A 25,648-nucleotide genomic window follows, 5' to 3' on the forward strand; every position below is an offset into this window, starting at 1 on the left:
CTTTAGAGTTTGATGTGCTGAATAGGCGATGTAAACATGCGTTGTACAACGAATGCCACATATTAATATCGAAACACAGCCCGACATTTGTGCGCTTTGGTTTGCAAAGTTCTGTGAGGCCCTCTCCCCATGTCTACTCCAGTCACAGAGGAAGGAGTCCACACCACCTCCTCAAGTTGGCTAAGGCTTCCTTTCTGAGGTGCCTGGAATTCAGGAGTGGGGGGCCAGGGGTGTAACGCAGGCCCCAGCAGTCCTGCATTGCAAAGGGTTCGCCAACCCTCTGGGGGGAGCCGAGCCTATCAAGGGATCCCCGTTCAACTCCAGGTCAAAGCATATCTGTGATAAATGGGAGAGGCGGGGTTTTGCATCATGGTTTGCAGGGCGGCCCCATCGTTTTGTTTTCCACCACTATGGCTCAGGGTGATATTGGGGATGGACTTAACAATTCCTGCAAGTATTACCACTCATGAATCCTGGTGTTATAAGGTAAAGTTTCTGGAATGTGGAATAACACCTGGATCTGGGAACACCAGCCCCTTGCCGCATGTGGGTTCCCAATTCTTGGAACTTTGGTGTTCATATTTTCCACCCGCTCTCAGCGCAGAAACAGTAGACCTGGGACTTGCTTCACTGGATAAAGAAATGTAGCCGGTAAAATAGGGCCCAGTGCTGCTGCACCCGGTAATCCTGGTGTGGGATCCCTGGCTGACTAAAAATCATCCAGAGCGGTGTACTCCAGGGATACCGCTGGCTAACACGTATGAGGGCATTGGAGTTTCTGGGCCCGCCTAAGGAGCTACCAATGTGGGGTCGTAGTTAACTCTAGAAGTTACAAGCTGAGCCCAGAGAATCCTCTGTCGAATGGGGACTTACAGAGAAAGTGGGTCATTTCAGGTTCGATTCCCAAGGTTTTTCGCCAATCTGCCCCTTCAGTTTCAGCAGCCAAAATCTCTGGGTAAACATGGAAGGACCACTGTAACTTTGCAAATCTCGTCATTCCAGATGGCGCTGGTAACGGGGCATTGGCAACCACGGGTCTCTTGTAGTGAGGGCCTGAGATTGTCTGCAAGGATTAGGGTATATTTGATAATGTGTTACCGATTCTTCTGATTTATATCATGTCCACTACAATAGCTGAGCCTTTTCAATATCGAGCTACAGTATGAAGAGAATTTGGCAAAACCTTTGTAATAAAAATATGAAATTATAACTCCTGTATGCTCCTTCATACTGGCATGTTTACTTCAGAGCTACCCATTTTGTCAGCCAAAGAAACTTGACACCAGAGACATCAAGTCATTTGCTCAGGGTCACACATTTTTGCCAAAAAGGGGGTGATGGGATTAAAATGCTTGACCCGCTGAGCTATCCATGCCACATATTTTTCCATCGTCCCCTGGGTGAGTTGGAGAGTCTGGTTACTCTGTGATCCTGGCTCGCCTCTGAGTTTAGAATACCGCTCACAATTTATACTGGTAACTTACTGAAAAACATTGCATACTCTGCATTGTAATGTCCACACTGACACCGTCTCATGAAGGCCAACAGATGGTAGTATTGGTGCCCTCGATATACAAACGTTTAAGAAAGTATTAAAACTATGTCCTGTATGTTTCCACCCTACATGTAGATTTTTGACTTTTTGAGGAGTCACTTAAATATGCAGGAGTGAGAACATAAGCAGAGGTCGGACAATCTGCAGAAGTAAGTTTGGCAATTTCAGCCATTTGTCCATAAAACGTTTTTCTTTTCCTTTTTCTCCACGTGAAACGTTTTGAGAAACCCTTTCTCCTACACTCCACTATTATCTTTCCCATCCCCACCATAAAACACCTTTTACTAAGGTAACTTTACAAGGGGGGTAATCACCATGCGGGAAGGCTTTAGGTGTTCTTTTCACTTTTCATATACCAGGCATTTCCCCTTTATTGTCCCTGATCTTAAATTTACAATACCATAGTTCACATTATGTCAATTATGTGAATCCATATGTAGATTTTAGGGCGTCAGATGCCTTTCTGGTGCAGTTACATTTGTTGTGATGTATGCCTCATCGGTTCTGGATCAGGTATGTGTTTGCACCCTTCAGGCTACATGTTTTTGGCGTGTCTTCTGCAACTTGGTTCCATCTTTGCTCCCATGCCCAGTCACAGGTGTACCAGGGAAGCTACAGGTGATTGCATTTAGCAGTGATTGATGCAAGTCACACACAAATATTTGTTAGCATGTCTAAAGTAAGAACCCCAAAGGGAGTGTTTTTTTTATTTACTTAGTACAATTTGCTGCCATTTTTCATAGAGGAAATTATAAATTCCCGAGAGCTAGTAATCAAAATATGGATGTTTTCATGCGGGTTATGTTTTCACATACAGAAGTGTAACATTTGAGATGTATTGGGGAATAACTTGTAGGGTGGACGGCGTTGCAACTTCTGATTGGCTGGTTAGCAGCTCCCTCCGAACACGGGCCACTACAGACATGTATGAGGATTCGGTGGGTGTACGGATCCCTTCCACTCGACACCATACAGGAGTGTATGTTAGGGCAACAGAAAAACTATGATTACATGCCCGGTACGGTGCACACATGATAATTACATGAAACATGAAAGTCTACATGTCTATATATCTTTAATATGTACATCCTCAGGAATACATCGGCGTGAGAATGACTTCCTACCCCTGATTGTCAGGACACAAGGCCTCCATGAATAATTTCATTCTGTGTTTTCTTCAAAAATGACACATAAATAGGCATTTCTGGCCTTACCGACATTCACTGCAATATGTCAAAGGTCCAGGTATATCCATATATGTCTCCAGTATGTTTTCTGTGTGATGATACATGTTTGGTGTGCATAGATGTTTGGTTCTCGACTTGTGCTGCAGGTGAATTATTTCCCCAAAAAACTGACACAGTCAATAGGTCCCGCCTTTAGGGCTTATTTAGTTTGCCAGTCTGTTTGCCGATGCTGTGCAGCATCAGACAAAATTAAGAAAAGGAAAAAAATGGCAGATGCCTGCATCATGTGGTAGGCGCGCATAATCATGAGGACATATGTGTGCGCATGTCACCGTGCACACATGCACCAAAGAAATGATGCGGACAATAGAGGAGTAAGTGGGTGAGTGCACAGTGGAGGAGTGGGTGGGGGAGAGAATCGGATGGAAGGATTGGGGAGTGGATGGGGTGATATAAAAATAAATGCCGATTGGGAGTTGAAATGAAACGCGACGTACAGATCAAGACGGAGGGTGGGGTAGTAGCATATGAGGAAGAGAGTAACACAGAGCATGGAGGTAGGGGGGTTTGGCAGGGAGAAGCATACGAGAGTGAGCAGCACATGATGGAAAGAGCAATCCAGAACGTGAGGTGGGTAATTGACCATCAGAGAATCACACGAGGAAGAAAACACATGGATTCGCATGGAGTGCTTAACCAAAAGAAAAAATAGTTCCCATAAAGGGAGCAGTGGAAGGATTGTGAGTGCGGGAAACCTCCTAAATTGTACACTCCAAAAGGTCACTTTAGCAACACCCCCATGGGTGGATGGATCAGGGACAGTGTTAAAACTCAATTTCAGGAGGCAATGTGCCCCAAGGCAAGGCACTGCACAACTTATCAAAAATGTGATTTCAGTGATGCAACATTGATGGCAGCACACCAACTCTGACAATTGTTCCAGCACCAAGCGCTGTGTTAGAGAAAGGGTATTATCATTTTATTTCATAACGTTCTCTGGGACAGTGCCTTGCAAAAATAATCCCTTTATTTGGAGGCGATGCCCCCCCTGAATGGGCGAGGGCTCAGCGTCCTGACCAATCCATTCCTCTAGGACACATGAACACAACACAGCACTCGATCCTTGACACTACATAGATCATTCAGGATTCCACATTTATCTCTGTAGGCGTGGGAGGGGGTGTGGCACTGGGTACTGGGTCAGGTAGAGGCGTGACACCGGTATAGCGTTTCAAACTAGGCTTTATTTTTATGGTTTTCTTTGTCCTGTACGTCAGCCTTTCCCTTGCGAACTCCAGGTTGTTCGTGGTGGCGGTTTCTTGACTTATAGGGGGTCCACGTGGTCTTGACCGGCGTCGGGATCTTCGGCTTGGTTCTCCGGGCCGATGTACCGAGGGAAAAAGGAGACCAACAGAGGGAGCCGTTAGTTTACTGACTGGGTACTTCCGACTATTCAGGGGCCCAAGTGCAGTGAGGAGTCACCCGTGTCTCTCGTTACCTTATCTACCATGTGCAGAGTGGCGGGGTATGAATGTGAGGAAACCAGACGGGTAAAGGGGGGGAACGGGACTGGAACACAAAAAGGGAAGGTACGCACAGGGCTATATACAGATTTACACAGGGGCGTTCTTCTTCCCCACCCAAGCCGCCAAACGTCTCCGTACCTGGGTAAGCCACACTCCTCCCTCTGGAGTGTGGCACGGCGATGCACAGGGTCGTTGGCCTCCTGGCTCTCCCTCCCTCTCGGTGTACTCGTCCTCCTTCTCCGCTCCTCGGCTCCGGTCCTCCTCTTCTTCTCCGTTCCCGTACTTCCTCACTCGCTCGTCTCCTCCGCTCTCGTCCTCCGGGGTGTAAACACACCCACCATACAGGATTTCCTGCCCTTTGTCCAGTCCGGGTCCTCTGACGTCGGAAAGGGGCGGAGTCTCGTCCTGCTCCACGAAGGTCCAATTAAAGGCGCCGCGTACTCTGTTTTCCTCCTGTTCTGAAACGCTGTCCCACTCCGCCCTTGGGTTGTTAGTCTGCAGGGAACGAGGGGAAGGAGGGACAGGCAACCACCAGTTAGAGGGCTTCTCCAGCTTGACCTTGCTACAATCTCCCAGAGTAATCATTGTGTTTTTTAATAGATTGTGTTGATTGTATTGTTGTGAAAACGTATTTTAAGGTTGTATGCATTCAAAGGTTAGTGGCTAAGAGCAAATATCCTCTAAGTGGGGGCAAGCAGGCCAATGTATATATTCTGATACTTTCGCTTTCATTCTGAGGAGTTCGGCACATTGTAATTCGTGCACAAATGGGAATTGCAAGTTGTGGAGTCGGGTAGGTTTTTACAGCCCGTGGGAGTGAAAAATAGGATGAAATGTTAATGCGCGCATGTGGATGACACCGCATTAATCTGAGTTCGAAAGGATAAATGTGAGTCAGACATGACTGCTACAGAATGATTTAACTGTCATTGCCGGAGAGGGGGGTCTCTCCCATAGACCTAAGCCAAAGGGCGTGATTCCATCTCGATGTTGTTACCAGCTAGCAGAATTTCAAACTTGGAGGTGTTTAATAATTTGAGTAAACTAAATGCCACCCAGCGCCGAACTTCTGAAAGACAGGAGTCACGTTAGCAGTTGGGTGGGGAGCCATGTGGTCAAGACGCGCAGTCAACTGTGTGTCAGCAGAGTAGAAAAAGGCGGGAAAACCAAAGGGTCTGATCGGTTGGACCAAAGGACATACACAGATTCTAAACAACATCAGAGAGCAGGAGAATCCCTGCGGGACGGCTACACAATTGCCTTGAAAGGGTGCACAGTGAAAAGGAGAGAGCGATACTGTTTGAGTCTGCTCTCTAAGAAAGGAAGAAAACCAGGCCAGCACTGACCCCTCAAACCCAGCTTCAGACAGTTGCGGCTCATCCGCTAAGGCGGAGGAGTGTCGCCTCACTGCTTTTGATAGGAAAAATAAAATGATAATAACTTGCGTTAGTATAATTGTATTTTGTCCGGCTGCAGCAGCTTTGCAGGGGCAGGCGGGGCTGCTCTGACTGAAGGAGCAGGGGGAGTTGTGAGCACACTGTGTAAGTGGCATGTGGTACACTATGTCAGTAGGTGCTACAGTCACCTTAAGGAAAATTCCTAAGCCAGAAAAAAGAGAGAACATGAGACACCTGTGTGAGGAGAGCACCTTCAATGATCTATAATCATAAACTGGTCAGCAAGATCCAGAACAGCTTATTATGGATAACCATCAAACAAATCAAGTGATCCGTCATATCATCTGGCCGTCCATACTGTGACCAGGCCGGTCCTTAGATCATCAAGACCCAATGCCTTACAGTGATACTGGATAAGGTCCACAGTACGCTATGAACCACCGATTGTTGGCCAGTTAATGATGGTTAGAAATGGTGAAAACACAGTGCAACATGACAAAAATTGTGGTGAGTCTAAAATAGGGTGACATGTCTAAACAACTCTTTAATGAAAATAAGGCATGCCCCCTAATTAAAAGAATAGGAACAGTGCAATCGACAGTATGGAAAGAATGACTGTCGCATAAGGGCCCTTATCGGTGGTTTGATGGTTATCCATAATAAGCTGTTCTGGATCTTGCTGACCAGTTTATGATTATAGATCATTGAAGGTCCACTCCTCAAACAGGTGTCTCATGCTCTCTCTTTTTTCTGGCTTAGGAATTTTCCTTAAGGTAACTGTAGCACCTTCTGACATAGTGTACCACATGCCAGCTGGGCCAACACTTTTGGCCGATAGACCTCACAAGTTCTTGTGTGTTTTTCATAATATAGCGTTGGGGAAATGAACTTGTAGTGGGTCTTTAATATATTTTTCCCTTTGACCCTCCACTCCCTGTTGTTTGTATAAGACACTGTGTAAGTGCGCATGATGTTTGGCTGGCCGTCGCGGGCCGTCCAAACATTATTGCACACTTTGCATGTTCTTAATGCAGGCTGCATTACAGCCTGTGTGGAGAACATGCCCAGGCTCCCAGCCAGTGTATGAGCGCTGAACCACGGCGCTCAGACCACTCACAATGCTGCATTGCAGCAGTGTGACTGGCTATAGGGAGCCTGGGTGTGCTTCCTGTTCCGGCCAGAGCGAGGGACTTCGGAGGAGAGACACGGTGAGGAAGTGGCAAGAAGGAACTTTTTTTCTTTTTATTTATTCTTTACACCAGCTTCCCACTTCTCGTGCCACTTCTCAGGAAAGCCAGCAATTGTGGCTACCCGTTTATTCTTGGGCCTTGAACATGTGCCTCACAAACCAGAGCAGGGTTCACACATGTGGCTAACAAACTGGATGCAGGCCTTCTACCTTTGATATTAAAAAATACTGTGGCAACTAGCACTTGGCAGGTTACAGAGCATGCATATTAACACTTTGATGAAGCTAAGAGATCATTGGGCAGAATTGAGTCTTACTGATCACATTCGAGCATAGTCTGTGTCATACAGTGGTTTAGCTAGACATACCGCCACCCGGGGTTTACACTAAGTTTGCCGCCAGATGCAGGTAAGAGCGGGGGTGGGGGTGGAGTCCGATGGACTACTTGGTCGGGGGGGGGTCGGACAGATGACTTGTTCTCAGGGGGCGGGGTGGTGGTATTCAACAAATATGACTACTCACCTCTGCCGCCCCCAAAAACAGTGCAGACCGTGCGGGCCGTCCCCCTGCCCCCACACCCTGAGCTACAACACTGGTGTCATATACATATAAAACTTTCTGGCAGAAGAAATTTACTTGTCAGACCTAAAAGCCTAAAAGCATTCCCTCATTCAATCTTTTTTCAATCTTAGTTCATTTTTTAGGTCTGGTGTTACCAAAATTATATCTATAACATACTAACTTATAGGGACTTGCAGTCCGCCTTCTTCATCATACTTTTGTCTATTATTGTGTCATTTACATGTTACTTACATTCCCCAATGAGACATTGTTACATTGCTATACTAATTACCCGGTCTCACCTGGGTTAATGGGTCCACTCCTGTTATCTTTGCCTTTACATTCCCCACAGCATATACTTCAGACATTGGCTAACTTCATTGCAAGTGATGACCTTCTGCTCCTTCACAAGGAGCGCATAAACACACAATGTAGTTCAATTCATTGACGGGAACTACTACGTCAATGTATAATTATTGAGACCAAAAAAAGCTTTCACTTTTAGCCAACGTTATTTTTAAAGATTGAAGAGACCCCCGCAGCAATAACATTTTGAAAAAAAGTGTGGCAAAATCATTGACTAAGCCAAAAGGCTGGCAGCCAACACAGGATGGTTTGGCTTTGCCAACAGTTGTTATTTTAAATTTTTTATATGGCATTGACTCTGTATGGTTGGCATCATAGTGCTGTACAGTAGCATTCTCATACAATCAAATAACACCAGGTAGTTGGGATTAGAAAGTTTCTGAAACTGCAGAATGATTGCAAGCGATAATAAATATATTAGACTTCATGAGGATATCAAAGATTGATTGATTTGTAGCATGGATTTGGGAAACGTGCTGAAATAAGCAGGAGACTCACAGATATACGGAGTTATCAGAGGTACACAAGAAGCCGAGGGAAATAATTTGATAGGAGAATATGAGATGGAAGATGAAGTGGGTAGACTAATACAAACAGATGAACAAAATACGCTTCAGGTAAGAAAGAGTGTGAGGATGGGAAATACAGAGATTACAGGTGTTTGATTAGCAGGTGAGCTTTAAAGGAATTTTGAAGGAGTAGAAGCGTGGTGCAAGATTGTTACTGTGGAATTTTGGACAAATGAGCTGCCTGCAACTTTGTGCTAAGCTCCCTCTTTTTTCTTTTTTTTAAAATTCTTTATTCGTGATTGTACATATAAGGCAAATCTACCTATAATCATCATACATTTAGCAATCACGGTTTTCTATGTTCACCCAACAACAGGTAATACAGTAGTGATCTTCCTCCAACAGTTCGGATCCATGTAATCCCCATAACTGCATTATGGCCATTCGGCGTGTGACATTACCCAGCTATCCGCGGGCAGCTTATTGGAGAACATCTATACACACACAAATAACTGAAGGAGAAGACCTGCACCCTCCCACTCCCACCCCAACTATCCCCCCCAACCCTCCCGGTTCCTGAGCGCAAACGTCTCACATTGGTACAATTCTCCGGGCTACAATACTGACCACTCTAATGCAGTAATAATACATAAACATATACACCAATCTGGCCTTGGTATGATCAATACCCAGATGTTTGTCCTCAGTGCGTATTATGCGGTCCATCCCTCTGGGACCGTGCCGGGTCTAGACTATCTAAGTCCAGCAGCATAACCTCCCAATCCATTGCTATAGGGTATTTCCACCTCCCAGTTTCCTCCTCTCTTCTAAGGGTGACACTCTCCACCTGGCCCCATTTCACTACATCTCCCTTCCATGTCTCCACACTAGGCGCTCTAGGGGATTTCCATCTCATTGTGAGCACTCTAATCGCCAAGAGGAGGGCCTGGTCTATAAATCTCAGTTTGGCTTTTAGTGCTTTAGGGCGGTGGCGAGCTCCTACTAAACAATATAAGGCGGTTTCTTGTACCTGCATGTGTGTGACCTCCCGTAGTGTCTGACATACCTCCCCCCAGTATCTCCTCAGTTGTGGGCACGCCCAAAGCATATGGAGGAGGCCCGCCTTTTCCACGCGGCACCTAGGGCAACAGTGGGGAGAGTCTGGAAACATCTGGTGGATCTTCTCTGGGGTCAGGTACGCTCTGTGAAGAACCATGGTCTGAATAAATTTAAATTTCACATTCCGTGAAACTCTTTTAGGATGTTCAAGTACCGTCTGCCACACATTATCCGCTAACTCCTCGCCGGTCTCCTGTGCCCAAGTGTCCCGTGATGTAGTGAGGGATATCGCTGCGTGTAGTCTGATTCCGGTATATAACCACCTCACCAAGTGCCCCCCAGTCCCCATATGATACATCAGGTGTACTAACTCATGTCTAGGTGGTTGAGTTCGTTGCGGGGCCCAAGTCATTCTAATATAGTGGGACACTGTGGCATGCAACAAGTATTGTCTGTCAGAAGTCCCTGTGACTTGTACAAAGGTGTCGTAGTCCAGGAGAGTGTCGTCCCCAAAGAAAGTCCCTATCTCCTCAATTCCGTTCTCCGTCCAGTGGTGTAGTGTCTGCCTTGTGAGTTTCCCCTGTGGTGTTAGGATGCCCAATAAGGGGGAAACATCCTTTACAACGAAACTTTTACAACGCAGTGCTTTTACAACGCAGGTTTTACAATGAAAACCATTACAACGCATTGCGCTGGGGGGCGCTCTAGGATAGGGAATAGATTTATTTTACTATCCAACACCGTCCCTAGTGTCCACGGGGACTGGAGTTGGAATAGTAAATTAAACTATTCACTATCCAGCACCCCAAAGCGCTATGCATTGTAAAGGTTTGCGTTGTAATACTTGCGTTGTAACAGCATGCGTGGTAAAAGCATGCGTTGTAACGTCATACATCCCCAATAAGGGAATGTTCCCGGCATATGGTGTTACCTGCGCTGTATACGCTAGTGCCTTCTTCCAGCAAGTGAGGGCCGTGCGAAGCAGTGGGTGACACGTCTGTGGTATTTTACTTTTTGGCAACAGTAAACTATGCAATTCTCCCCGATCTAGTCGGTCCGACGTGAGTCCGATTTCATGCAGATTCCTACCCGCCAGCCAGTATGACAACCACTGGAGCTGGCTGGCGTAGTAGTATCCTCGGAAATCTGGGACTCCCAGGCCTCCAAGTCTGGTGCCAAGCTGGAGTTTGCGAAGACTTATTCTTCTTCGATCCGTCCCCCATATGAGTGTGGTCAGCAGAGTGTTTATCGTGTTAAATACCTGTTGGGGGCGACAGACCGGTAGATTGACCAAAAAATATAATAGGCGAGGGAGCATGACCATCTTGGCTATCGCAATGCGACCCATGACTGGCAGAGGCAATGAGGTCCAAAACCCTATGCTGCTGCGGAGACCAGTAATAGCCCTCAAGATATTACCGTCTATCTGGTCCTCTGTTGTCCTATATATTTGAACCCCCAGGTATCTAAAGGTGGATTGCGCCACCGGGATCTGATAGGCTCCGAAGGGTATGGAAGGAGGGTGAGGTGCTTCCCAGAAATAAAATCCAACCGATTTGTCTGGGTTTATAGCCAAACCCGACACTGATTCGAACCTGCGAAAGGTGTCATACAATTGCGTATGGTCCGCTTCTAGGTCCCGGAGGTATATCAACATGTCGTCCGCATATACTGAAAGTAGATGGGATGTCCCCGCCACCGGGATGCCTAACCTCTCAGTGTGCATCCGTAGGGCAATGGCCAGGGGCTCGAGCGCCAGAACAAACAGCATCGGGGACAGGGGGCACCACAGCCGTGTACCCCTATGCACTGGGTATTCCGCCGAGACATATCGCCCCGTTCATGCCCGGGCGGTGGGATCGGTGTATAATAACCGGATCCATTGTAATAAAGGAGCAGGGAAGCTGAAGCGTGTCAGAGCTTCAAACATGAAGGGCCAGGAGAGGGAATCAAACGCCTGATTTAGGTCCAGTGCAATGCACCCAACCCGGTTCAATTCCTTTGGCGATGCAGCCATTAGAGCATGCAGGCGTCTCGTATTCAGGGAGATGTTACGCCCAGGGAGGAATCCTCATTGGTCGCGGTGTATAAGAGCGGGCACGTAAGGTTGAATCCGCAAGGCAATAGCTGTGCTCAATATTTTGTATTCCGTAGACAGCATGGATAAGGGTCTATAATTTGCCAGTTCCAGAACATCCCTACCCGGTTTAGGTATGGAGATTACCAGTGCTTGCATTGTGGACTTTGGTAAATGCCCTTCCTCAAACGCTGTCCTATAGATCTTTTCTAGGACCGGTACCAGAGTCTCAGCATAGGTCGAGTAAAACTCCACCGGGAATCCGTCCATACCCGGCGTCTTATTTCTATTTAAGTGTTTAATCGCAGCGCGTATCTCATGTAGCGTGATAGGCCCCTCCAGTGCCTTCTTCGTATCTTCTGCTAAGGATGGGAAGGGGAGATCGCGCATAAACTCAGCTATCTGCTCAGAGTCCTCGAAGCCTATAGGAGCATAAAGTGCCTGCAGGTGGTCGTGAAATGCCTGATTAATTTCGGATTGAGTGTGTACTAGGGTACCCATCGGGTTATGTATTTTGGTGATTGTCGGCGGGCCCGGTCTATCCCGCACCAATCGGGCCAAAAGAGCCCCGGATCGGTCTGCTTCAGTGTGTTGTCTCCGCAGATACGCCTTGTAATCTACATTCTTTAATGACTCTAACGTTTCTGCGTGATCTATGTATAATTCCTGTAGTTCCTGCTTTTTAGCTGGATCTACACTCGCCTCCCGCTCAATCCCCTTGAGTTGTTCCTCTACCTCGCACAATTTCTTGTGTATTTCTTGTCTGGCCCCCACCAACTGACCTATCGCTACCCCTCTCACTACTACCTTCATCGCATCCCACACCACTAGATTAGAGGATGCCGAGTCCCAGTTATCTTCCAGGTAGTGTGTCAGGGCGTCCGACAATGTCGCCCGAAATGGTCCGTCCTCAAGGAGACGTTGGTTAAGTCTCCAGGTTGATACGGGGTTGGCACCCTACCCCAGTGGAGAGTGATCGCTAAGGGCCTGTGGTCCGAAAAGGTTTTTGCCAGGTATTCGGACGAACCAACTGTTGTGATCAGAGCACGGGAGCACATAAATCGGTCTATGCGGGTGTGTAGATCATGCACCGGGGAAAATAAAGGAGTATTCCTTATAGGAGGGATGTAGTGTTCTCCAGACGTCAGTCAGACCCCAGCCCTCTGCCCATGTTGTAAATATGTCAATCAGTCTCGTAGCTCCGGACGCCTGAAGGGGGGGGTGCGAACTGTCCAGGTCCAGATCTAGCACAGCGTTCCAATCCCCCCCAAGCACGCAGGGGATTTCCGCCCATTCTGACAACTCCCTCCCAACCTTCTGGAAGAATATGTCCTGCTCGTAATTCGGTGCGTACATGCTGCCCAGAATTATCAGTGTACCATCTAGGGTGCCCTTGACTAGGATGTACCTGCCCTGATCGTCCATCCTCCTTTCTAGTTCTACGAAAGGTGTCCCGTAGCGAACCCAAATGGTCGCCCCTCTAGAAAAAGCCGAGTTTGACGTGGAATAAATAGTGCCCCTCCACTTTTTCCTCAGCTTTTGCACTTCTGTTGCCGTGCGGTGTGACTCTTGTATGAAGGCTATCTGTGTCCGCTGTCTGAGGAGGAAAGAGTAAACTCTGTGTCGTTTCTGCCCTGCTCCCAAACCCCGCACGTTCCAGGTGATGAGTTTATACGACCCAGCCCTCTCAGCCATGATCATCCGTTGTCAGATCTTTCAGTGTCAGTGGTCGCGTACCAGGATCCCATAAGATAAGCGCCCAGGAGAATACATACCCCAGCATTGCTAACAAAAACAGAACCAACTCGGCACAGCCGTATAACCCAGCTGAGCCCAACATGAACCAATGTAACAGAAAGGTCCAAAGTCTTGTGCTTTCGCCTTTGGGGGGCGGCTAAGCACACACACGTTCATGGCGGTGTTGTCATCAGGCGTTGTCGGCTAAACGGCAGCCCAGCCAGAGAGTATAGCTTATGAAGGATACAAAAGTATTTTAGAAACGGTTGCCACGGGGCAATTAGTGAGCCCCTCTCAGCACCTTATATAAGTGACCCCTGTATGCATCCTCTAGAAACAAAGTGGGTGCTCGGGGATGCCACCCAAGTGTCACCAGGTCCCGTGATTGTATCCCACCCCATAAACACAGAACCGCTCAAAATTAATACATATCATAAAAGGATATGATGAAGTGCATCGAGAGATACGCTACTATGATACTTCAGCCAGCCAGTCAATTATCCATAAGCTCGTCTGCAGCCCGGGGAGTGACCGTGGGGAATAGGATCACACTGTTCTCCGAGTCCGATTGTAGTGTGCTGTCCTCCGAGTCCGTGGCTATTTTCGTTGCATCTCCCTAAAGTTACCAGCCAGCAACAAAGCCCCGAGCTGGTCCTCCCTCTGTTGTGTCCGGGGTGGGCCCTGTCGGTTCTTCTCCTTCCCGGCTCCCGGGGACCTTCGGGCGTCTCGATCCAATCCGTCATTCGAATTGCCAGTAGCAGCCGTTTGGGAGCTGTCTTGGCTGCCATCGATGCCCATCACCTCTAGCCATTCGTCAGCATCAGAGGGGCTCTCGAAGAAGTGAGTTTTCCGTCCATGTATGACTTTCAGGCGGGCCGGGAAAAGTAGCGCGTATTTCATCTGCGCCTTCCTGAGTTTCCTCTTCACCTCCAAGTACGACGCACGCCGTTTCTGCACCATGTTTGTATAGTCTGGGAAGAGGGACACCGTCTGATTCTCAAAGTGGATGGTGACTTCTCCCTGGCCCCCTGTAGAAGAATATTGCGATCCCTGTAATTCAGGATATGGACAATCAATGGGCGCGGTGGGCGACCCGGTCTAGGCTGTCCGGACGGGATCCTGTGCGCACGTTCTACACAGAAGTGTGGGGATAGCCCCTCTGGTGCGATCTGGTCGCGGAGCCAATGTTCCATAAAATCCGCAGCCTTCACCCCCTCACATCTTTCCGGCAGGCCTATCACCCTTATAGTATTACGGCGATTGCGCCCTTTCGCATCTTCCACCCTGTCCATCAGGGAAGTGACCTGGTTTTGCAGCTCCTGTATTGAGGTAGTGTGTTCCGCCACAGTTGGTGTAAGGTCCGCCACATCTATTCCCTGATCCCTGACTGTCTCCGCCAGTTTGGCGTGGTCTGCCTTCAGAAGAGAGAAATTAGAGGTGAGGGTCCCCAATTGTTGCTCCATCGCTGCCCTAGAGTCTCTGATTTCTTGAAGAATCAGGTCAAGTTTATCCACTTGCTGTGCACCTGATTGGGCCATTTCAGTTGTCCCCGGCCGACCTCCGCCTTCACCCGGCCTAGTCTGCTGGTGGGGTACCTCCGGCTCTCCCTGACCCTCTGTAGTTTTCGGGCCTCTACGCACCATGTAGTCTCGTGCCAGGTCTCACTCACTCCAGAATGTGGACGCAGCTCCGGTCTCCCTCCCGCTGAACAGATGCCTTCTCCCACAGGATGTAGGTGACCGTCTCCCAGAGCGACCAGTCGAACGGCAGTGCATGGGCAGGGGGGGCCGGGATGGTCCACACCGGGTCAACCGGGGAGTATAGCGCCCAGGTCCCGTATCCGCCTCTCCGGGGTCCTCGCTTTCCACAGGCACCCCCTCCAGAATCCACTCACCCTTCAAACTCTTAAGGCTAGTCGTCGGAACAGTAGTGACCCCCGGCCCCGGTCCTCCCACATATCCAACAGCGCCAGGGATCGCACTCTCCACACTGCTCCCCAGTACTCCTCAGACTCAGGCTTGTCCTCCTCCACTTCGCGTCCTGTGGATCCCATCCAGCGTCCTCCGTGCACCCCCACAGGCTCCATGCATACACCACAGAGCGGAGGATACCACTCCGGTTGCGGCCCGGGTGGGGGTGCGGGGGGGGGAGAAAGGCACCACTGTCCAGGCTCTCACCACACCCCCCCCGAGCACACCGCCTCGCCTCCGGGCGTTCAGGCCACAGCTCCTGGACGTCCCCGTACCCTGCAAATGGCCGATCGGGTCCTCCGCATACCCTCCTGTGCAGCCTCGGTCAACGCTGCGTGCCTTCCCCGTGTAATCAGTCCCTCACCTTTGGGCAGAGCAGAACCTGGTGTGGGGGGCCAACACCGGCCTCAGTGTTCTCCGCCGCGGGTCCAGGTCTCAATCCGCAGCCGACCGCCGCTCGACAGAAATAGCGCCGATAGGAGCACTGGAGCGTCCCCCAGGGTAACCGAGGTCAGCGCTGCGTGCGCTCCCCCATCAGCCCGTGTCCCCCAGACTGGGTCCGTCTCAATGTTTATGCGGGGGGAACCTCCGGCGTTATGGCTCACCGCCGATGTAGGTTCCGGGTCTCTCTGCAGAAATCCCTGGGCCGGCCTCAGAACTTCCGGCCGGTCGCAGCCTCTACGCCACTCCCCGGCTTTAACAGCTCACTTAGCCAAGGAGGCCCCGTCCTCTTTCGAGCGGAATGCAGGCCAGCTACCACCGGAACCGGGCCCAAGGCAGTAGCCCAGCTCCGTCTGTCGTTACCAGGCAGTTTTCACTCCGGATAATGCCCGCAGCTCCCCTTCAGCAGGATTTAACTCTCGGCTGGGCCCGGAGCTCTAACAAACGCCGTCCGCCATCGTGGCTGTTCGGCCACGCCCCCCGTGCTAAGCTCCCTCTTAGTATCTCATCTTGAAATCTCATTTCTTTTTCTTTGATACGAAATAGAGTTTGAAGTGTATGACACTGAATGATACTAATTACAAACGATTGGAGACTTTATTTCCCTAGCAATGACTTGGCAGTAATAAGAATGGGCCTGCCAATCTTGCTTCCTTGGCTCTGATGGGTAGACGGCATGTGCTGTCACAGTTTTCATGTAGGTCTGGATTAGGGAGTGGTGGAGGAGAGAAGATTAGGAGTTGCACTTGCATTCAAGTTGTGCCATCCACCTTAATTTCTACTAGATTGTTTTTTTAGAAGGACAGTCGCTTGTGCAGGTTGCATTTCAAATATCTGTTCATCTTAGTGCTGATTCCACATTTGTGACTATTGATGCTAAAGTGGCCTCGCATCGTTTACAGACGCCTTGCACATACATATTTATTTATGCATATTTCTATAGTGTGGACATTACCCAAAGGTCTTCGAGCGCTTCACAGTAGAAATATTTTGTCGCATGGAAATTGCAGATGGTTTAAAATGACTAAAAGCGACCAAAAATGGTTACAAAGGTCGAGAGTTACAAAACTGTAGATCATTACAGAAAAACTAAATGTACAAGAAGTATATTCAGCTAAGAGAAGGTTGTAAGCATCTGATGAGAAGTAGAGATAGGGGGTGGTTAGAGATGGCGAGAGTCAGTATTCCTGAGGTGGTCACCAGGTCATCTGGACCCCTGTGCACTTCGGTTCTAAGTTGGGTGGCTGGTAGTATTGTAGCCATTTCTCTGTGACCCACGAGGTTCGCTCAAAACATCTCCCCTGAGCGGCCATGTAAGCGGACAGTGAGATAGCTTGGCACTATGTTAGCTTGACACTATGTTAGCTTGACATGGTTGATTGTACACGGGCAGAGGCAAGGCCATGCACTGTCCGTGATGCTGAGGAGTCAAAAGATCCTCTTCTGAGCACGTTGTATCGTGTGGGTTTAGTCATCTGTGCACAAAAGAAATTATAAAGTAACCATATAGAGCAAGAAAGAGAGAGTGAGATAGAGTCTTGTATGGTAATGATTATTATATTTTTCTGATTTATGTAAAAACATACACTGTTCATAAGGAAGGTTCGGTATGTGAGAGTATTAATAGACGTGTAGTTCTGTGGAGAAATAATCCCTTACATTTAAATTTAAACATGCACATTTGGAAAGTCATAAAAAAAGACCCGCTTGTTTGATCTATAAAAAGAGTAACTCTCGTCGCAGCTGTTCAAAATTATGCTGCAGAGGAACATGAGGGGTTCTTGTGACGTCCTAAAGGAAAGGCCCGCGAGCCCTCGTTTACCCAGAAGCGCTGCTGGGGTACTTATGGGCACCGATCAGGCGTTTGACGTGGCGGCGCGAGAGCTCTTTCATCGCCTCCTCCCGGCAGAAAAAGAACCCCCTCATTACCCCGCCCCCCGCCCATGAGCACTCAACAAAGGCATACACACACTTCACACTACTTACTCGGACTTTTTTTTTAGCGCTAAAATCTGAAAAATATGCCTTTCAATGAATGAATTATTGGAAGGTTGAATTCACGGACAAAATTATTCAAGTGACGTTACTTTCGTTTTTATTTGATTGCTTATTTCTATTAGTTTTGTTTCTAAAAACATGAGCAATATGGCTGAATATACTACTGAATTATTGAACAAAGAAAGAAACTTGTGCACCACAGTTCACGTTTTTATGTGATTTCCACTAGGTACGCCCTGTGGAAATGAATTCACTTCTTCAAGCATGGGACAGGCTTACTTAATACAAACACCACCAGGTGTTACAGACTTCTAAACATGCAGACATTGTGTATACAAGTTCAAACACCAGACTAAAAATTAGCACATCTGGGGAGCAACAGGTGAATGCTGTTGCCAGGAGCAGCAGAGATACGTGTGATATGTGAATGATGGTAGTACTTAATTCATACTGGATAAAGCCCACTGGAAGAATTCTCTTACTTTTATTGAATCACCCTTGTATTCGTCATGGATGCTCTCCTCACAGAAAATACACACTCATTGTGAAACCAGTTTCCGCCCAATATCAGCAGAAACCCACCACAGGACATTACAAGAGAGATGAAAAGGTTCTTTTTATGCCAAATCTTTTCAAAGTGACCTACCTTTATATCGTAGAAACCATATAAGTTCAAGTGAAGCATACCATTCAAAAGGTTTCCAGGGGTATGAATGTTTTAGCTGGAATTGGTCCTCCCTCTTACTTTTTTCCAGAATTACAATGCCTCTTGAAATGCAGTGGCGGACGTTTATCCTCAAAACTGGAGGTGTGTTGAAGGGACCAAGAGCCAAAAAGATTTTTTTTAATAAAAAATGTACTTACCCATGTTTTGCTCTCATCCATCATTTTCTTCTTTCTTCTTGGATGCCGTCAGTGCAGTGGCACCTCGTGGAGCCTTAGGCATCCCCTTCTGCAAATCCTGATGCTGCTCTCATGCGGCAGATGAGCAGCATGAGAGCAGCACCAGGATTGGCTGGAGCGGGCTCCCTCGACGTTCTGGCAGGCACAGGCCTGCGCCTGGTCTCCACCCAGCTGTCTGAGACAGTTTGGTGGAGAGGTTTACATTGCGCATGTCAGGCTGGCCGTCGTAAGACAGTCGGCTAAGGTGACTTGCGCAGTGTAAACTGGTAGACTGAGCACCACTCCCCTGCTGCCGGTCAGCAGCAGCCCTGCCCCCAAACACCGCTCGAGCTGGGAGCAGTGAAAAATCAAAAGGTAATTCATTTTGGGCCGTATGCACGAGCACATTTTCCCATAGACACAGAATTGGCAAAACACTTTGATGCATCTGGCCTTTTATTAGCATTTTATTTTTAACGTTTGCTGCCCTGGCTGCAGGCGGGCGACGCTCCTCTGCCCTAATGGGGATCCGTTGCTGTTCTAACTGAGCTAATCCGGTGTTTATTTTGTGCTACTGAGCACCGGCACTTTATTCTGAACACGGGCAATATTTTACAACCGTTCACCAGATATTGGCTCTGTGTAGCTATTTTCAGCGGAGCACATCAGTTTAGCAATTCAATATGCATTAAAATTGGAATAGCAGTGCATCCACAGGCTATTGGTACTGGTATGTTGCAGCACTGGCAGGAGCAGTAGGTACTGTTGGCAGCAGTTGTATCCTTAGCTATACCTTGAGTCCTGGCACGTACTATTTTTTTCAAAGAAATTAAACACTGAGCTTATCTTACCCCTCGCCGGTCTATCTCCACCCACTTTATGATGGCGTAAAATTAAACTGCTCTTCACTGTGCACATAGCAGAGCTGCCAGGTTGCATCGTTTTATAGTAGTATTGTGGAATATTGGTGTAAAGTGATTCTACATCTAGGGTAGTCAACAGTTCTTATCAAAGTCAAAAGTCATGTCCTTCAGCACCACAGCCACCTTTTTTGTGTCTTTGATATATGAAGTCGTTTTTATAAACTTCTGGTCTTTAAAAGTGGTCACAAAATTGTGATAGAGGTTCCAATATCATCTAATAGTAGACACAATAGCCCCCCCCCCGGGGGAGGTATCAAATTCATGTGTATTTTAGGGAGGATATAGAAATAATATATTCTAGGTACCTCTGCTTCGACATAGTCTCCCTGTTCTTTTGGCAGCCAGTTGTCTAGGACCCCTTCAGATGCCAGGTTTTCAATTTTGTATCTGATTTAATGTATTGCACCTCTGCCCAGTATCCTCTGATGATCCGTGTTATTGAGTAATCTGAGACATTTCTGTCTCTAACCACCTTTGTTTAGGAAAACAATGCCTCCATGTCTGCTGGTTTTATCAGGATGATATTATGTTTTTGTAGTTGCTCATGTCCTTCTTTTTCTTCTTTTGACATGTTGTGGATAAAAGGGGTGTTCTGGTTCTTCAATTTTTAATTGAGAAGATTATAGAGAATTCAGAACTCAAAGTGCCCACATCCGCTGCCTTGAAGACTCTCCTTCAGTTACTGGTTTGCCAGAAGACCCACTTTCAAGCTGCTTTTTGTTACCCTCATGGCACTAAATGACAATGGCCCTGTAAGGACTCTAATCGCTAGTTTAAATGCATTTATTCATTCAACTACGATGGGCATGTCAGCATTTCCCACTAATAACCATGTTACCTCTATCATTTTTACCTGTAGGATTCTACGTACATTATAAAAATTGAGCAAATGCATTAGATCTCAAGAGCTCAGTCTTACAGTCATAGCCTAATTAGCCAACAATGATGCAAAAGCTAAAAACAAGTAATTTACTAGTTTACTACCTTTAACCCTGGGTCTTGCAGTAGGGTGCTACTCACTGCAAAGTGTTTCAATTCCTGGTCACTGTAGTAAATCCTACACAAATGCAATTGCAAAACACTATACATGGAAGCAAGTACCTGCTGTCCATGGTAATACTCGTAATGGCCCCCAGGCTGCATAAAATAAAATTCCTTAAAATTATTTGAGAATAGCTGGCACTGACAAACTTTGATGAAAAGTTTTAAAACTCCACAAATGTTATATTAAAGGTATCAAAGTAACTTTAACCACATCGGTGCTCATGATGGCTCCTGGCCGTCATGAGTCACGGTGGGCGTGTGCTCATGATGGCCGGGAGCCGTCCAAACGTTGCCACTCCGCCCACACGCTGTTAATTCCCCACCTGTGCGGGAGAATTAATCAGTGGGTGGAGTTCTGACGGCTCCCGGCCGTCATGAGCACACGCCCACTGTGATTTATGAGGACCGGGAGCCATCATGAGTATCGGAGTGCCACGCCCAACCCCACCCTCCTCGCACCGCGGCGGAACTCCCGCCACGGCGAAGGGGTTAATCCTTCCTCCATAGGTTCCACATCACGGATTCACCAGAAGATGGTAATGTAAACAGACTCTCATTGTTGAGGCTGTTGGTGTTATGTTTGTGCCATAACAGACAATAGATAGATGTAGCTAGAGATAGATGGCTGTAAATTCATTTTGGTGAATTGAGATAGATGGATGGATGGATGGATGGATGGATGGATGGATGGATGGATAGATAGATAGATAGATAGATAGATAGATAGATAGATAGATAGATAGATAGATAGATAGATAGGTAGATAGATAGATAGAGAGAGAGAGATAGACAGATAGATAGATGGATGGATAGATAGATAGATAGATAGATAGATAGATAGATAGATAGATAGATAGATAGATAGATAGATAGATAGATAGATAGATAGATATTGGCTGCATGAATAAAGCGCCATACAGGACATTGTATCAAACCTAAGACTACAAGCACCGCCAGTCAGAAAGTGCACGTGAAACACACCAGGAAGCAGGAGACAATTTGAAATAACTTGAAAGCCACACTATACAATGCAGTCAGGTCTTGTCTGTCCAAGAGCACACAGCAACATGTCTGCGTTTATGTTGCAAGAAACTGTTTCATTTGACAGAGGGGCAGGAAATGCATAAAGGTAATTAGCTGCCCTTCTAAATAAACAGTCTACAATGGACCGAAGAATGTCACAGTTTACAGACAGAAAGAGGCCCAGCCTGTTACCTCTTTGCCCAGTAAGGCTTTGTGAGATGCTGTGTGCTTCAGTTAAAGTGAGGCCCTTTTATTTGGTTTCCTTGGCTATTTTTCCCACCGAGATCACAAAAAAAAGGTTGTAAAGGGCACCAGCCATACGAAGCTCAAAATGTGTGTTATATAAATCCAAAGTAACTGGAGCGGAAATGAATAATGAAAGAAAGAGCTCATGGCCCCAAACAAACCTCGGATGGTCTTAGGACAACCCCTCACTGAAGGTTGAGTCACTCACTGTAGTGTCCGATGTAGGGTACCAGCCATATATACGGCCATAGAGCATAAACCTTAGTAAGCACAGGAACTTGCATAAACTGCATCATTTTTAACTGCAGGAATAATTCTATTTTATTTAGGTATTATGTTAATTGTTGAGTGCAAATTGTATGGTAGATCATTGACGTGCAAACTGACAAGTAAATGAGCACCCTCATCACCAGTGACTGACTAAATAAAATATAATATTACCTCCTAGTATGCACAATGTGCAGGCCACCTCACCTGTGTCATGACAATTGCAATGTCTACTGGGAAGCATTTTGCATAGGGTCAGATTGGTTCCACATGATCTGCATAACTCCCTCCCCAGAGATGCATTACATCCTCCCTATTGGATGCATGGATGCATCTGACCTCCTGCCAAAGATAGGTTGAGACTATGCCCAATCACCACTTTTTATGAAATACCACGTGGTGCACCATCTTAAAGTTGTGTTTCCTTCTTCAGGTGCAGAGTTGCTACTTCTTCCTTTTCATGCTGGGGTAGCGTGTAGTACCAGGGGTAGAACACTTCCTGATAGACTGAAAGAATATGTCTTATGTTAGCAGATTGTTTGTGCCCTATATATTTTCTGTTTTTTTTTAAACATCTTTCCCCCCTCCTTGTTTGATGTTCCCATTATAGCCTCTGTGAGTTTGAAAGGAGGGAGGGATGTGGTGTCCTGGTCGTCTTACTCTCTGGCTGAGATGAGAGTGTACAAAGTCAGAATATGGGTAGTGGAACATCTGTATTCAGATTTTGAAGTATGGAAAGAGAGAGTACATTGAACCATTTCATATGGCTTTTCAGTTGGGGGGAGACCAGCTCTCGGTGTAATTTACCTCCTTTGACCCTTTTTTTCCTGCATGCTCAGTGATCCTCCCTGGGTGATCCTTGTGTTTACCTCCCTTCGGAAAACTCAAGCATGAAATAATATAGGCGCTAAACCTTGAGGTCTGATTGAGTCTTGAATGTTACCCTGCCGGTCTGCCAACATTCCCTGGCTTTGACCCCAGGGACAGCAAATGAGGCATTAGCAATCGGGGCGTTCCCTGCGGTGACTTCACAAGCAGTCAGTAAACAATCAAACTCTGGCTCACAGGGATATTTAAAAGCAGGTTGAGGATGTATTTACGGAAAGTGTGTATACTTTGAATACTCTTATCGGTCCCTTATTTTAATTTTTGTTGCACAAGCGGTTCCTTGGGTTAAACTTCTTTGATAATGGGGCGCTTTAAAGTGCAAAGGACGCCAGCTGTATTCAGCATTGTGCCAGTCCAGCTTTACACATCAAGGCCTGAATCAGTCGTGTGTGGCAGCCCGGGATGAGGCACTTCTCGGGCCCGCTCACAGCCGCACCCGAGAACTTCACAGGTCTTTAAAAGACCTTGTGATGTAAAAGGAGCTTTGTTGTTGTTTCACCCCTTCAAAGAGCCCCTGTAGCTCGACTCTGCCGATTGCCTAAAGATTCAGCCCCCCCCCCCCGAAATTTTCTCTTATCCACCCTCCACCCATCCCCCGGCCCCGAAATTTGATTCTAGTTGCGCCTCTGGCCTGAATCACCGCACTGTCAGATGCTGCGTCACCTCCGAGCGATGCTGGAAGTGACTCCCTCCTCGATGAATGACCAGGCCCTTCCCTAAACCGTTTATGACCAGACCTGGACTTAATCAGTGTCCTGGAGACGGAGTATAATTCCAGGATCATTGAATTATATGTTCGCACAAAAGGAACTGCTTCCATAATGACATTTCCTCTGTTTGAAAAATACGCTGTCATCGACAGACATAAACAGTGGAATATTTTCAGAACGGCACGTCCAGGAGCCCGCCGAGAAACCTCACGTGGCGCGAGAGTTCACGTGCCAGAGAGGACATGTTCTCTCTCTTTCCGGTTTCAGTGCGGGGTCCACGCGTTCTCTCGTTCACTCAACGCCCCAGATTATTCTGGAAGGAAATCTGTGCCACCTGGCTGATGACGTCAATGCGTGCAATAGAGTTGAATGCACAGAGGCAGGAGCGGTTCTAGTTCCTATGAAGACTAGGCCACAGTTTATTGCACCAGCCACCAGGTGGCACCATCACAGCAGGCCCACTGCTATTTCATAAGGCAGTGGCTGCAAAGAGCAGTAGCAATATGAAAGGCTGCAGCAATTGTGCGGCAGTGGAAGACCAAATTATATGGCAGTGTTTCCTAAACCATACGTCAAGGGAAAGTAGATTATTGGCATAAGTATAGAGGTGAAAAATAGAAGAAAGAATAACAAGAAAAGGAAAAACTGGAGAAACAGAGACTGAGATGTCTAACAGGAGGCAAAGGGTCAGCTCAAAAATAAAAGCATTCCATGATTTCTCAGCATTGGCCCACACTAGTCTTGAACTAGTACCTATTATTATTGCAGCAGAGTTGTTTTCCCTAAGGGAGAATGTTCTGTTATTTTATATTAATGAATTTGTAGAGCGCTGCCACACTTAGGTCTGGGCGCTAAATAATCAAATAGAAACCTGGTGACAGAGCACTCAAATCAAGGTTTAGGGACAAAGCCAGGTGTTGGGTCCCTTTCTGAAAGCAGGTTTGTTTGTATCACTTCTTAGTCTTGCAGCCACCATATTTCACTGTTTTGCAGCAAGGGCACTGGAAGGAGGGCATCCAGCCCTGGACTTTATACAACGAGAGCGACTCAATCCAAGTTCTCAGTAGGGGGCCGAAGGTTCCGTGATGGGCAGTACTGGCAAACCTTTACTTGTGAGTCCGCAGGGCCCTAACGGGGCCCGCTGAGGAATGCATGGACTCTTCAAAAGAAACCTTCTGTTCCCTGGGAGCCAATGAAGGTCCTTCAAACCACAGACTTGTGGGTCTTTCTCTGAAGGATAGCACAGTGTGTGCCGCCAAGTCTTGGAACAGACAGTTGTGCCTACGTGTAATGTGCGCTCTTGAAGAAAGAGTTGTTTTTGGCCTCCATAGCTGGGAAGGGTGAGGTTTCAAGTGGTGCCAGCCAGCAATTCAATGGCCGCACTTCAGAAAAAGCCTCCTAGAATTAGAATATGTGTATGTCTGAATTTAACTTCAGCGATTTAAGCTGTGTTGTCCGTTTCAGCTTCGGCACACCGCTGCACCCGCTGACCAGAGCAATGGGGGCGCCACCATATACACAAATCCTAACGAGTCACTCGCCTTGTGTGGGTGAGGAAGGGAAACTAACACAGAGTCCTGTGACTGCTCGCTAAACAAAGCCACTCATTTACAATAGCGTCTTCCAATCACTCAGTCAGTTTTTTATTCATTCTCTTCCAGCACCAACAAACTTAAAAGAAACCCTCGGTTTCTTTCCCCATTGTAGGGTGATGTGTACACCGAGTGTCAGGTGAGGACTCAGGTTATGTTATCCATTGGTCGTTGCGTTTGCAAACATGGTCACAAGACTCACAGTGAGCAGGGGATGACTGCCTCTTGTTTGGGGACGTTTTTAACTATGAGGCAATGCAGAATTTGTGTTCTTGCTACTCTGTAGAGTGCTTCAGTGGCAGTAGTTTTTAGAAGAAACTATTTAGCCTTTCACTGCCTCTCTATCCCCTCTCTTACCTTTGACTCCAGACAGGCAGTCGGGATCAAGGGGGACAAATCTATCTTTTCAAGTGGTTACCATGTGATGCTACGTGAGGACTCCATTGGTTACCTTGTGATGGCATGGGAGGGTGCCATTGGTTACCTTGTGAGGGCATGGTA

At 47.3% G+C, this 25,648-nt stretch overlaps 1 protein-coding gene across 2 annotated transcripts in view; it reads left to right on the forward strand.

Annotated features, from left to right (window-relative positions):
* Positions 1 to 25,648, forward strand: part of RASSF3 (Ras association domain family member 3) — a 617,435-nt gene that overhangs the window by 164,799 nt on the left and 426,988 nt on the right. The gene's annotated exons all lie outside the window — the stretch shown is intronic.

Source organism: Lissotriton helveticus, chromosome 1_1, assembly GCF_964261635.1.
Source record: "Lissotriton helveticus chromosome 1_1, aLisHel1.1, whole genome shotgun sequence".
NCBI classification, from domain to species: Eukaryota; Metazoa; Chordata; class Amphibia; order Caudata; family Salamandridae; genus Lissotriton; species Lissotriton helveticus.